This window comes from Polyodon spathula, chromosome 1 (assembly GCF_017654505.1).
Source record: "Polyodon spathula isolate WHYD16114869_AA chromosome 1, ASM1765450v1, whole genome shotgun sequence".
NCBI lineage: Eukaryota > Metazoa > Chordata > Actinopteri > Acipenseriformes > Polyodontidae > Polyodon > Polyodon spathula.
The window spans coordinates 9155150-9169273 of NC_054534.1; the positions used below are offsets into that span (position 1 = coordinate 9155150).

Sequence of the window (14124 nt, forward strand, 5' to 3'; positions counted from 1 at the left end):
CATTTCTTAGGCTGCTACAGCAGCCAGCCAGGTTGAGAGTTCGGACAAGTATTGCTTTTTATGATTTCATTGCCAAGATGTTTGTTATATCTTCATAGCCACTAGATTTCAGCACCCAGTTTCAGAGGAGCATGCTTTGCTGTCCAGAGTCACTGTAGCAATACTAGACAAGCCAATGCTGCTAGAGGCGATGTTAGTGGTTCAGTCGAGGACAGTCTATCGTCTGAGGCAAAAATCCCCAATAGCAACACGGAGGTGAGCAGTTGCTGTCTTTGGGGTGAAAGGTTAAACCAAGATTCCATCGCATTCATTAGCAAAGCAGCAGGGGGCATTTCTCGTGTCCTGATTACATTCACTTAGGAGTCAAACAATGTGATCTGGCTACATTTAAAATCGAAATTCCCCGACCCCCCCTATATATGTTGCATCTTGGTGGATATTTGATTTATAAGAATCACTATACTGGCTCTGTTGAGCAAGCGTGTGTGTGTGTGTGTGTGCGTGTGAGTGTGTGTGGAGGGGGGTGCTGGTGTTGCTAAATTATAATATATACATACCTTTTATTACCATGTGGGTGCTTGTTAGAGAACATTTACTTAAGGTAATAATACATTAGAATTGGCAATCTACAATATCGGGAGATGGGAGAATCATGCTCTAAATCTTGGCAGGTATGGATTTCTGATAACAGGTTTTAGACTTGCCACCGCTTTACCCCTCGCAAAATGATTATATGATATAATGTAGTTGTTTAGCAAAGTCTTAGGAATCGTTAGCCTTCACTTATCTTCTCTTTAATAAAGCAAACTGCATTGCTAAGGGTAATTAGGCGAGAAATTGTGCATCTTCATAGGTGGTTTTACAAATTCTGGCATATTCCACACACACATTAACACACTGTCCCACCGAGAGGAAGAGGTCATTCAGTCTCTGTTCCCATCTAATCTTATCTAGCAGAGGAATTGCTAACAAAAGTGCAAATAAATGCCAACTGTGTTTGTGTATAGACACCTGCCCAATAGGAAATGGGCCAACATTAGCCAACATATTGTATATGTAATTTAGGAGTAAAATCTGTAACCCCACACCCAGTGGTCAAGAATGAAACTGTAATACATGTTTTGTGTACACATTAATAACTACACATCAGTCAGCAGCATGAAAAAAGACCAGAGCACCAAAACCAGGAATACTGTTAACACTCTAGAACACCAAGACCTCCACAAAGGAGAATGGCAAGCGATTAACTGGGCTGTAACAACTGACTATTCATTTGCTAAACACGTCATTAGACAGAGTTGTGTATTTTAATATAAGCTATTAAATTTACTACAAAATGTTTAGTCAAAACATTTTACTATTGGGTCAACACACTGACCCAAAAACAGTAAGCTACTCATGGACTTGAAAAGCAATCCCCTTACTTGTTCACAGAACAGCAATAGGTTTGCACTAAAACATCAGATTGTAAATGCCTTCTTATTGCTTACTGCTCTTGGCAACCACAGGATAACAATTAATGGGTTCAACCTGCTCCTCCAAAAGGGGTCTTCAGGTTAAATGTGGTTGCCATGGAACCAAACAATGCTGAAAACAACAAGTTTAACAAACAACCTATTTCACTGTAAAACAAAGGGAATCATGTTTATAGTGGTTCTCTCAACTGTTCTTTGACTGAACCACCTTTTCAACAGCCAGCACTCCTGAGGTCTTGGGAGGCCAACCATCTGAACTCCAGAATGTGCAGCCATTGAAGAAACACACTTGTTAGCATTATTCCTACAGTCTTTATCTTTAGTGCATAATTCATTCATTTTAAAATTATGTTAATATATGGAGTTCCATCACATAATGATGTGCCTGGTAATGTGTATTGAATGTATCTGTACTTTTGAAGCATAACCATAATCTCAGAGGTCTTTAAGGCTACAGCACCTGCATTTCTCTGTGACGAAGGCAGCAGCTTGAGAAACATTTACCAATTGCTCATTGCATCATAAAGCAGCAAACTGAATGGAAAGCCAAGGTCACTAATACCTCGTTTCCAAGCACCACTCTGCCCAGGTTGAGAACCATGCTGCCCCTGATGCTGTGTTTCCATGTTCATTCAGCCAACTCACATTAGCTGCCAAGCCGAGCTGCCCCTAATTTTTCTGGCCCTTTTCCAAAGCAGGCAAAAGTGGGATTGGTGGAAGTCTGTCACAATACTGACCAATCAAGTGATGAGGGGGAGTAAACCATCCTTGGTAAGCAGGTTTCTCTGGGCTGTATTCCTGTATAGCAAAGAAATAGTGTCCATCCTTTCAGTTTTATTAACAAATTAATGAGATTTAGCCAAAGAGCCATCAACATCCGTACACCTGGAGCACTGGTGAGCCACATTAGATGAATGATAAGTATTTGCTTGGTTTCAATGATAGGCATGGAACACTGTCATCAGTACAGCGATTTATCTGCTGAAGACCATACAGTAGGAAGAAACCTCTCAGTTAAGTTAAAGCATATGGACACTTCCTGAGAAAGGCCTGTGGGATTTTTCTTTTAATTGTTTTTCACTTCCAGCATGTAACACCTCCTGCACACTACACCCCTTTGTTTCAGGTTTCTGACCCCAGTGCGAAGCACATGATCAACCAAGCTGTGGAGTAACGTCATGTCAAGTAATCATTTCAGTGCCACACACGACGCTGAACAGAGCCATACATCGCCTAGTTATTTGGGCCCCTTTCCTCCTGAAACTTAGTCGGCCACTGATGCAAAAAACATTTTAAAAGGAGAGGCAAAACCAAATCAAATAAAATTTGAAAAAGAAGGGGGAATGGTGTATCAGATCGAGTGGTTTGCAAACACGAAAAAGATTATTCATCACAGATATGTCCAGAGGTTAAAACAATGTGGCAGTGAAACTTTTTTTACTTGACACCTGGAAAGGGGGTTTATTGAAAGAATCAACACAGCTATTTACAAACAGTAAATGCACAATCTGAAAGCATGCGGTATTTGGTAGCAAATGTTACGACAATAATTCAGTCTTATTAGGCAAGAGCCCAACACCAAGGTCACCAACACAGGCTTCACACAGGGTTTACACAACCCTAAAGACATGAAGTCACACATTGTTCACACAGGGTTTACACAACCCTAAAGACATGAAGTCACACATTGTTCACACAGGGTTTACACAACCCTAAAGACATGAAGTCACACATTGTTCACACAGGGTTTAAACAACACTAAAGACATGAAGTAATTCTCTCAAATAGACTCAGAGATGACAAGCTTTGTAAAACGGACACGAAAGGGTAATTATTTCTTGTATAAAACCCACGATCAAGCCAACAAGAGTATGGCTGTACTGAGTATCTCAAAGTGTTATCATCTGTAAACCAAAAAGACCACAATATGGAGGCCATCTTATTTAAAAGGTTAATTTAGTTTTTCTTTCTCCTGAAAAGTTTCCACAACACTGAAAATATGAAGTCGGAATCTCAAATAGTTCAAGAGTTATTGGCACTTAAAGCTGCGGTGCTGGTAGGGTTACAAAAAAATACAAGGATCCCACTAAGTGTACATCTGTAATAGCCATAGTCTACTTCAACAATGGGTTGTATTACTTACAACACACATTGTATTTAACTAGAACAGTGGTCAAACACTACAGTTCTTTATCCAGATGGAAAAATAACTCATCTACAAGCTAAGGTTCAGCAGACCATTTCTGATTAATTACTTTAAATAAACAATGGAATAAACAAATAAACAAACTGCCATATCTGCAAAACATTTACCAGGAGTTTGTGCTTAACTGTCAGCTCAGATATCTGTATGGGGTTTATCTCTATCCAGAATGAGCACATTGGGGGGGGGGGGGGGGGGGGGGGGTGGGGGGGGGGGGGGGGGGGGGGGGGGGGGGCAGGGGGGGGGGGGGGGGGGGGGGGGGGGGGGGGGGCAGACACAGAGTTTACCCGAGCATACCCTAATCCGATCAGCACGCCTGACAGCCCCCCGAACAAAAGAACGAGGCAAGGGCTCCAGATTCATCACAGATCTCTGCAGAGTGACCATCTCCATCTACACACTGTGAAAACAATAGCAGACCTGGTGTGGGCAGCACACTTTCACACACTTTTACGCAGCCTGCACTCTCCCGCCCCCCCCACACAGCTGGCTGGTTCTCAGTAACACACACACGGATGTGTGTTCCGGCAGGGTGGGAGGTAGTAGCACACAGGGCCAGCACTGCCGGTCAGCTGCAGCCATGGCATTGCCCCATCTATGCAGGGCTTTTTTCTCTTTTTCTTGTTTTAGAAAGGCTGTATTCAGATTTCCATCCCATCTCCTACAATAAGACACACTTTTTTAAAAGCTACCAGCTGCAGAGTCCACTTGCACTAAAGAGGGAAGCTAGCACTGTTAATTTAATCACAGTCACTCTCTAGTCAGTAGACCGGTAAGATTCCGTAACTCAGTTCTCAAGACTGCCATGTCACGCAGTCCAAAGGAAGGCTGCAACTTTATGTGAGTCGACATAGAAATGTGTCAATGAGGCTCAGGGGATTGCAAGATGTTTGACAGAAAGAAAATAATTTCAACCAACCTATATAGTCTTTTTAAAACATGTCTTTTCAAACAGCAACTAGTAACTAGGTTGTGGGCAAATACATAAGGCACTGTCAATATTTCCTTGTGCAAATTGGCATTAAAACTTCAATTGCCCTCAAAGTCCAGATGCCGTAATCTCTTTATTTAGAGGTTCCAAGACCTAAGGCCCACACTTGCTTGTTATAAAATGTAGGTTCATTCAGAAATCACTATGTGTTAAATATTTAACAGGCCCCAGCCCGCAGTTTATCAAGCACCGTCTTCATGTACTGAATGTTTGGCTTGGTCAAGCTTAATGGTTTTCCAGGACATCCTAAAACGTGAACGAGACTGAAGTCCCAACAAACTTTTCTGGTTTAATAGTCCAAAATAAAACAAAATATTCCTAATGTTCAGCAAAACTAATACTTTACCTCAGCCTCAATTTTAGCTTTTGGAAAAAGATAGAGGTGTGGGGTGGGGTTGGGTTCAGCACTAAAAGGATGTGTGGCAATGGGGGTGGGGGGTAAAAGCACAATGTAAATGCGCACACACTCACACACACACACACACACATACACACACACACACACACACACACACACACACACACACACATATATATATATATATATATATGAGGTTTCAAAAGTGACGGGTCACTAAAATTTAAACAGCAGCTTATTTTATTTCTTGTACTTCTTTCCAGACAGCTGATGTGTGTTCCAAAGTGGTACCCTGCTGCCTGTAGGCACACACTGCCAGGTTACACATTTTAACAAACTTCAGTGAAGCATCACTCCACCCATGCAAAATGGATAGTTTATACTAAATGGGCAGGCAACGTCTCCAAGCCCACCATTCTGTAAAACTACATAAAAGAACCTTCCAGCATAATTACACATGATCTTGCCAAGCAAGAATCAACAGGCTCACATTTGGTATTGATCCACTTTTGGCTACACAGAGTTAACCAGTTGATGGTTTTTGCAAGTACATAATTAATGAGAGAGATGTTTTATTTTAGTTTTTATGAACCAAAAGAAAAAGAAAACTGGAGTATTTAAGGGTTTTTCAGTGGACAGTGGGTTACGATTTGTGCCACTTGTAATGCAACAGCTAGCACCATGCCCCCCTTACAATCTTGTAAGTATGCCGGTAGCAATATATTATATATATATATATATATATAATATATATATCTATATATATAATATATATATATATATATATAGCTGTTGTAACATTAATTCTGTTTAAGTCAAATGCAGTCCCTCATTCGTACCCTCCTGTTGCATAGCAGTTTGATCCATTCCTGATTTTTTGGAGAGTTTAATATGAGACACTTGATCCTGTTACCTATACATTGGGACGAACCAATATATTAAAACCTGGAATGGGTGAAACTGCTATGCAATAGGAGTCTTATTTCCATCCCTGTATTTTCACCGTGTAAAGATACTGCTCAGACTCCATTAATACAATGTAATCCCATGTTTATAAAAAAAAGCCAGTCACATCAGGAGTATCTTGCATATTTTCATGCGTGCATTTCTGTCTGTACATGTCCTCCACGTGTCCTTTCCACATCACCAACCGGAGAAAGACAGCTTTCTCCACACAACCAGCAAACACAAGGAAAGCTCTGGTCATACTTCCCAACGTCATCTGTGACAGCTAGAGAACCAGAAGCACAAGTCTTCAAAGAGCACACAAAGCTGAACCAGAAACAAATGTGTGTTTTTTATTTTGTATTTAAGTTTGGCAGGGAGTGGGGTTAAATCCCTCCCTGCCAAAATACATGTGAGAATGTGGCTGGAGCCTTAATTGAATAATTTATGGTTAATTAGGCTCCAGCGTCGTGGCACATGGGAAGGGGAAATCCTTTGTTGTGAGAGGGAGGGAGTGGCGAGTTACACTGTGTTGTTGGTATCTGTGTTTTGGTCTGTGAAAGCGAACGCCCAGCCAGCCTGATGTTAATGTTTTGTTTAACTGTTTATTTTGGCCCTTGTGCCTGTTCCTTTGTTCCCGTTGTCCTGCTGGCAATAGCCTGGGCCGTGATGCTAACCTGTTCACATATGGTGCCACAACCAAGGTTGGTGCCTCGCCTGTGCAAAGCCGGGGCACTATACAATGTGCTGCCCCTTTCAGGGTGAAGGGGAGTTGCCACCTACCCAACAGAGGAAGAAGGGGAGGACCGGCTGTGTCCTGAGGCGAGCAAAGGACCTGGAGAGGCAGAAGCTGCCTGCCCAAAGGCCAGGGGACGAGAAGCTGCCTGTCCAAAGACCAGGGAAGGAGAAGCTGCCTGTCCAAAGGCCAGGGAAGGAGAAGCTTCCTGCCCAAAGGCCAGGGAAGGAGGAGCTGCTGTCCTGCGTGCCGAAGGGGGAAGATGCACTGCCGTCTCCAGAGCCAAATTTTGCACACGCCTACTGGCCATAATTGCTGTCATATGGATGGACTGGGAAATTAAACTGTTACAGGCTATACTTGAAATATGTAATTTGCCTTTCTGATTTGATTTATACCTTTTATAGTTTACAATACACCTGTGGTCCTATAAAACGAAAGCATTTGTTTTGTGTGTGAATTAAATAGTGTACTAACACAAGTTTTGTTTCTCCTCTAACGCAGCTTCATTAATTTTGGTGGTGTTTTAGGAAAATTGAATTACATGTTAAAATATTCTTATGCAATTTAGCCTTGGCACTTATTTTCGTGCGTAAATACAGTTCCGTACATAATTTTCTTAAGTTCAAAAAAATGTAAATGAAAAAGCAACAATTAAGATGCTAGGTAGCTTAACTTATTTTTTTTTTTTAAATATCAGTCTTGTAAATATAATAGCCCACCCCCCCCCCCCACTCAGATTTTCAGCCCCCCCCCCCCCCCCCCCCCCCCCCCCCCCCCCCCCTTCAGTTCCTGTTTGGTAGCACACTACAATAAAAAGCTTAACCCTGAGCTCTGTACTAAAGCAGGGGATCAGTTAGTCCCCAACGTTATTCCCCATCTTTTTTCATTGCAATGGGTATCAAGTTAGTATGCAGCTGGGGATGACCCTGAGATAGTACTGTATTAGCTAGTGTGCAACTTAGAACGCAGCTCCATACTAAATCTACAAGTTTGTTGCAATTGACCCTCTGCGTCCGAGTCCTCCTCCTGCCAGTAACATCCTGGGCCGTGATGCTATCGTGTTCACACTAAGGTAGAGCAATCTGACATAGATTTTACTTTCTCTTTATAAATATGACTGTCCATTCCTTACTCTCATTTGACTCCTGATACATCTTTCTTATGAATGTGTTCAGCGAGTGGGGTGATTGACAAGGGGCAGCAAGTGTGCGCATCTCCATGTAGAGAGACAGAGGTTCTGGAGGTCAGGATTCCTTTAAGAAACCATTTAGCAAACAGACGTTTAATCACTAGAACATAAAGGCTAGTGTTAATGCTTTCATTCTGCTTCACACAACTTGGGAGACAAGAACAGCATTCAATACCCTGAAGTTCCAAGCTTACAAGTAAAGGCTGCAGTTTTGTGGTTATTTCCATATACCTGGTTTAAGTTCTGACGAAAGCTACAAAACCAGAATGATATACTGCAATTTACTTGTAGTGGCTTGTTTCCTTTTCAGAGTAAAACTTTAACCAACATGCTGGCAAGTCAACAATCAATGAAAGAGCAAACCAGTCTGAGCAAATGCAGAACCAATGCCAAATATTGAGAGTAAGCATGTCTATGACCTTCTTCACTTTCTGCAGTCCATTTCAAGAAGAAAGATAAATGTGGGATACACCAGAAGTACGCAAAAAAGATCCACCCTCTGGCTGGTAACAGATATGTCTAGCAGTTCTTTACAAAATAAAGGCATTCATTATGAGACAAGGAATATGAAACTGTAAAACTACACAAGTAGTAGACAGGTCAGTACCTTCAAAAGAACAAAGTCTTATTCAGAAGTGTTTCCACAAGCTTCTGTGACCCAATGGGCTCCCTAGCATTATAAAAAGAACACAAAGCTAGACCCAACAGGTCTTATCTATACATGTGCTTTAACTTCCAAGTGACAAAGGGAATTCAGAGAGATGTTATCCTCTGGAGAAAACCCACAGATCAGATTTGCTTTCAAGTACAGTTCTTTCAAAAACGAACAATCCCAGCTCAACATTGCATCTGCATTCCAGACAGAAGTATTTCTCAACAATGCACAGAATGATCTTTATCTGTCCCAGTATACTTTATGATTCAGCCCTGAAGGACACTTTCACTCAAAGTTTCTACTGTACGTAGAATCCCTGGGTTTAAAACGATGCATTGCCGTCTAGTCACACCAATACAGATTCAAAACAGCATTCCTGATTAGGACAATAACATTTTTGGACAAACAATAAAAATGTGCCTTTTAATCCACTTCTCAGAAACCAGCATACTTCCTAGTCCTTTAAATCATACATTTACTCAAAGACGTCGGGTGCCTTCTTTCATGAAACAGTATCATAGGTGCCAACAGTGTCACTTCTCAGGAAGTGCCTATGGATAGTCACATAACATTTCTATTAGGAACCACTTAGGAACCCTCCTGAGTCTTCCCAAGCAGCAATCACAGTGTGTGATCAATATCACCTTAGCCTTGCTTCAAAACAGGGCTCATGGGGAATGCAGATATCCGCATTGCTGATTCAAAGACAAATACGTTTTGGGGCTGCAGGGCAATACATATGTCTAAAATCTTCAAGTTACATGCATGCACATGACAGCTATTGAAACAGGGCTGGCACAGTATATGTCAGAGGTTACTCATTTTAAGTCTCAAAGCTCAACAACGTAGTCTTGCTTTAAATGTTCTTATAACTTTGGTGGCAGTTCTTCGGCCTGCCCACAGATCCTAAAAACAGTTCTGGATAGCATATATTGGTTGATTGATTGGTATGCCTTTGGTTTTCAAGACTAACTGTCCCAATGGAAAAAGACAACATATACAAACTTATAAAAAAAAAAAAAAAAAAAAAAAAAAAAGGTAAAAAAAAAAAAGGTCAGACTCAGAGATTCAGAATTCTGATTTGGTTCAGGGCAGAGGTTCGTTTTTTGTACAAGAACCTGAATTATTTCCAGAGATGAATGCTCTCATTTACAGTCAGCTTGTGTTTTCTTCACCTGATTCATTATAAGACAACGACAACAGACAGTTACAGAACACATTGCAATTGTTCAGAAGCAGTCTTCCTTGCTCCAAGGTAATTGTCACTTTCATTCTCTTAACTTTCATACCAACAATTAAAAAGCAAACTATGCTGTGACATTACTACTGCACGATGTGTTGCTTTCTTCAGATGGGTGATACAGCATTGCCAAAGCACACCAGTATAACCATTCACCCCACAGCTCGCCGGGTGTTCCAGCTGACAAAAGAGTACAGTTCTCTCCATCCACTACCACATCACTGGGACTGTTTCACCTATTAACGGTCTCCTTTCAATAAAGCATCGTGTGGGTCACCCCTGGGTCTTCGTGCACTGTGGGGAGTGAAAAGAACTGGCGGTTCCGATTCGATTAACCTGACCCACAAAAGCTGTTTTTACATCCATTTAATGTTGATAACTATGTACTGTTAGTGGAATGAACAAACACAGTTGTTTCGATATTGACTTGCTCTGCATTCTGAATCAAGTAATCATGTATCATCTAAATACATTGTTTTAGTAACAATTCCCTGCACAGAATGACTGCGGCTAGGTTTTTTTTTTTTTTTTTTTTTTTTGTTACTTTTTATTACTTTTGTAAATTCTAGACTACATGCGACTTTGCATGGGGGACAAACGCAATAAATCACCATTATGTTATCTAGGCATATTGCTGTTACATTTTGCAGTAAAATGCCCAATGGGTTTCAGATGCAGAAACGATGTTTAAGATTTTGGAAGGGCTCGCCTGCGCGCTACCATTCCCGCAGTTTGCTACAAATTCACAATACAGTGATTGATGAATGTAATAGTCAATTGTCATTTCAGGCTACGTGATCCTGAAAAATAATAGAACTAAACTCTATGGGTAGATTTAAAAAACAAACAAACAAAAACTACGGTATAAATCTAATATACGTGGACTGAGATTCGTGCAAGAGAGAGAGAGAGAGAGAGAGGTAATGCATCCAATTGTTCCTTTCATACTTACAATTTTTCGCTTTCACAGAACTCCAGCAATGAATGAATGCATGCGAGCCCTCCACATTCGCTATGCGTACGCTCTTTTACTGTTAATTCCTTAGGGTTTGTGGGGTGACTGTTTTTTCTGTGTTGTTTTAGCCCCCTTTCAATCTCTTTTCTTCGCTTTTCTCCCTCCCCCACACTCTCTGTAACCACTGAACAAGGAAAGAAGCTCGATCTTTCTTACTCACACACAAACTCAGCCTTCAGTTCCTGCCCACAGACCGTCAGACGTGGAGCTTTCACTCCCCCCTCGTCCCTTCCCCCAGCCCGTTTGTGTCAGGGAGCGAAAGTAAAGGTTGAACGAAATCTATCGAATGGTGTCTGATTATTAGAGATGGAGAATTACATCACCATGTAATATTTCCCTTCTCAATATTATTATTGCAAAAAAACAAAACAAATAAATACACACACACACACACACACACACACACACACACACACACACACACACACACACACATATATATATATATATATATATATATATATTATATATATATATATATATATATATATATATATATAGTTCAAACTTTTGTATAAGTCCGGGGTTGTGAAAAAGGTGTAAGGTGTTTCACATTTTGTTGTCTCAGATTCAGAATAGATTATATATATATATATATATATATATATATATATATATATATATATATATATATATATATATATATATATATAGTGGCTCTCAAAAGTATTCACCCCCTTGGTTTTTGCCACTGATCAACACAAAAAAAGTCAATGATGTCAAAGTGTCTTCCACAGCTGAGCTGGGAGACACTGTGCATACGGAAACAATAGCCGGGGTGCTTCTCAAAACTGGCCTTTATGGGAGAGTGGCAAAAAGAAAGCCATTATTGAAAATAACTCACATCAAATCTCAGCTAGAGTTTGTCAGAAGGCATGTGGGAGACTCTGAGACCAAGTGGAAGAAGATTCTATGGTCTGATGAGACCAAAATAGAGCTTTTTGGCCTCAACGCTAAGCGCTATGTTTGGCGCAAGCCTAACACCGCACATCATCCTGAGAACACCATCCCTACTGTGAAGCATGGTGGTGGCAGCATCATGCTATGGGGATGCTTCTCTGCGTCAGGGCCTGGAAAGCTTGTGAAGATAGAGGGCAAAATGGATGCAGCAAAGTACAGAGAAATCCCAGAAGAAAACCTGCTGAAGTCTGCAAGAGAGCTGACTTGGGAGAAGATTCATCTTCCAGCAGGACAATGACCCTAAACATACAGCCAAAGCCACAGTGGAGTGGCTTAAAAACAAAAAGTTCAATGTCCTGGAGCGGTCCAGTTAATGCTCGGACCTCAATCCAATTGAGAATATGTGGAAAGAGTTGAAAATTGCTGTTCACCAAAGGTCCCCATCTAATTTGACAGAGCTTCAGCAATTTTGCAAAGAAGAATTGGCAAAAATTGTAGTGTCCAGATGTGCAAAGCTAGTAGAGACTTATCCAGGTGCCTCTACCAAATATTTTCTGTTTTGTATTTGTAATTAATTTAGAACACTTTTTTGTGTTGATCAGTGGCAAAAACTCCATTCTTTAACACACTCAAGCCCTGTTGGCAGTAGCAGTACTTAACACAATGCAATAATAAAAACAGCATAATATTCAAGACTCTCATATCTTTTAGTTGATTTGATGGGTCAGAAAATCAGCTTCTGAGAGGAATAAAACCATGTTCCCATATCATACCATTTTTAGTTTTAGGGAAAGCAAATGTAATATGCAGCATAGGTTCTAAAAATACTCTTTTTTAGAACCTTGTTTTGGGTTTGCTGTTCTGACAAAGCTATGCTACTGTTTCACCCCTAGCAGCAAAGGTGGAAAGAAAAAAGCATGACAAAGTGTGATTAAACACAGCGAAAGCATGGTAAAGCATAGATAAGCAGTGTAAAGCCTGGAGAGGCATGGTAAAGCATGCAAACTGTGGTAAAGTATGGTAAATGCATAGCATAAGGGAGGGGGGGCACTGTTACAAACCTGAGGGTAAGAGTCAGTAATACGGCACACTGCCAACATCCTCCTGAAAGCACACTCAAGTGACATACCAAGCATTCCACTGCTGTCGGAGGATTGGAGGAAACTGTTGTGATTGACAGGAAATGCTACCATTAAGGTTAAATTAAGACATACTATTAGGGTTAGTCATGGGTTAAGGTAAGCTGAGGATTGTTGAGAGGATTCCGGGTTTGTGCTAGTATTGTTAGTGTTGAGGGATCAGCAGGACTGTGAGTGGAAATACTAAGAATAACCACTTACCTTCCTTATTGTCCTTAGTGTCATGGAAACAGGATCATCTGGTCAAGGACAGGACTCCTGCAATTATTTCAATGCAAAGATTTGCAATAAAGACTCACTTCTATAAAAGAAAAAACATTTGCAATTCAGGGTGAAAAAAAAACTTAAAGGCCCTGTTTTTATGATGTCTTAAGCACAGTGGTTCAAAGATATAAAGTAATGTATCTAGGTATGTATGTTTACAGATACAGATGGAAATACTGCCACATTTTTGGGATAGGGAATCCGATAAGATGCTATTGGTCTCCCTTTGTAGTTAAATCCTTGTCACTCTGACTTAGATGTCAAAGAATGTGATATAGTGACTTCAGAACTCAAAAATAACAATAAAAAGCAACTGCTTTTTTTGTTTTTCAGATAATATAATCATGTTATTAGGATCCATAACTTTTAACATTTTTTTTTACAACTTATGGGCACAGAACGCAAAAGATTGAAAATACTGTGCAATCAACAAAGACTCCACTGCAGACATGTCCTGAATTCTTTCTCAGTTATAATTTAATATGAGAAGCAGTTTCCATTTAGTGTCAACCAACACAAGAAAAAAAAACAAAGAACAGTCAGATCCTTTAACAGATCAGGTTAGTGGTTAATCTGCAACCAGAATTTTATGCTGCATGAAAAGCCAAACATAATGTGTAGCTGCCTAGTCATACTCTTTGCATCCATGCGAGACAATGCAAATGGAAATTGCATACTCTCACCAGGTATATTGTATAATTTGATTTCCTTTAAATGTGCACAATCCCAATTTTAAACTTATAATGTAGTGGCAGATCAGCCCCAATGGTTGAAGTTTTTCACAAGTCGGAATGTTTCCGTTACTCAAACGTGGATTACATTTCATTTGTAAGGAGGCATTGCTCTTGAACAGAGAGGTCAGGGTGGAATTAACATTAAAGGAACTCCACTAACGTGCTGCACTTCATCAAACCAGCACAATGTGAACACGCCAGGCAGACTCCAGCACTCATTGCAGTGACAGCTGAAATATTCACAAAGACAGAAAGATTCCTCTGAGCACCAGCATGC

At 40.5% G+C, this 14124-nt stretch overlaps 1 protein-coding gene across 4 annotated transcripts in view; it reads right to left on the reverse strand.

Moving 5' to 3' along the window:
* LOC121313646 (LHFPL tetraspan subfamily member 2 protein-like) overlaps positions 1–10971 on the reverse strand; it is a 65891-nt gene extending 54920 nt beyond the window's left edge. For all 4 annotated transcript variants that reach the window (XM_041246419.1, XM_041246409.1, XM_041246399.1 and 1 more), the window contains exon 1: positions 10748–10971. The gene's annotated coding sequence lies outside the window, so the exon portion shown is untranslated. The remainder of the gene's footprint in view (positions 1–10747) is intronic.
* Between the last annotated feature and the right edge of the window lie 3153 nt (positions 10972–14124).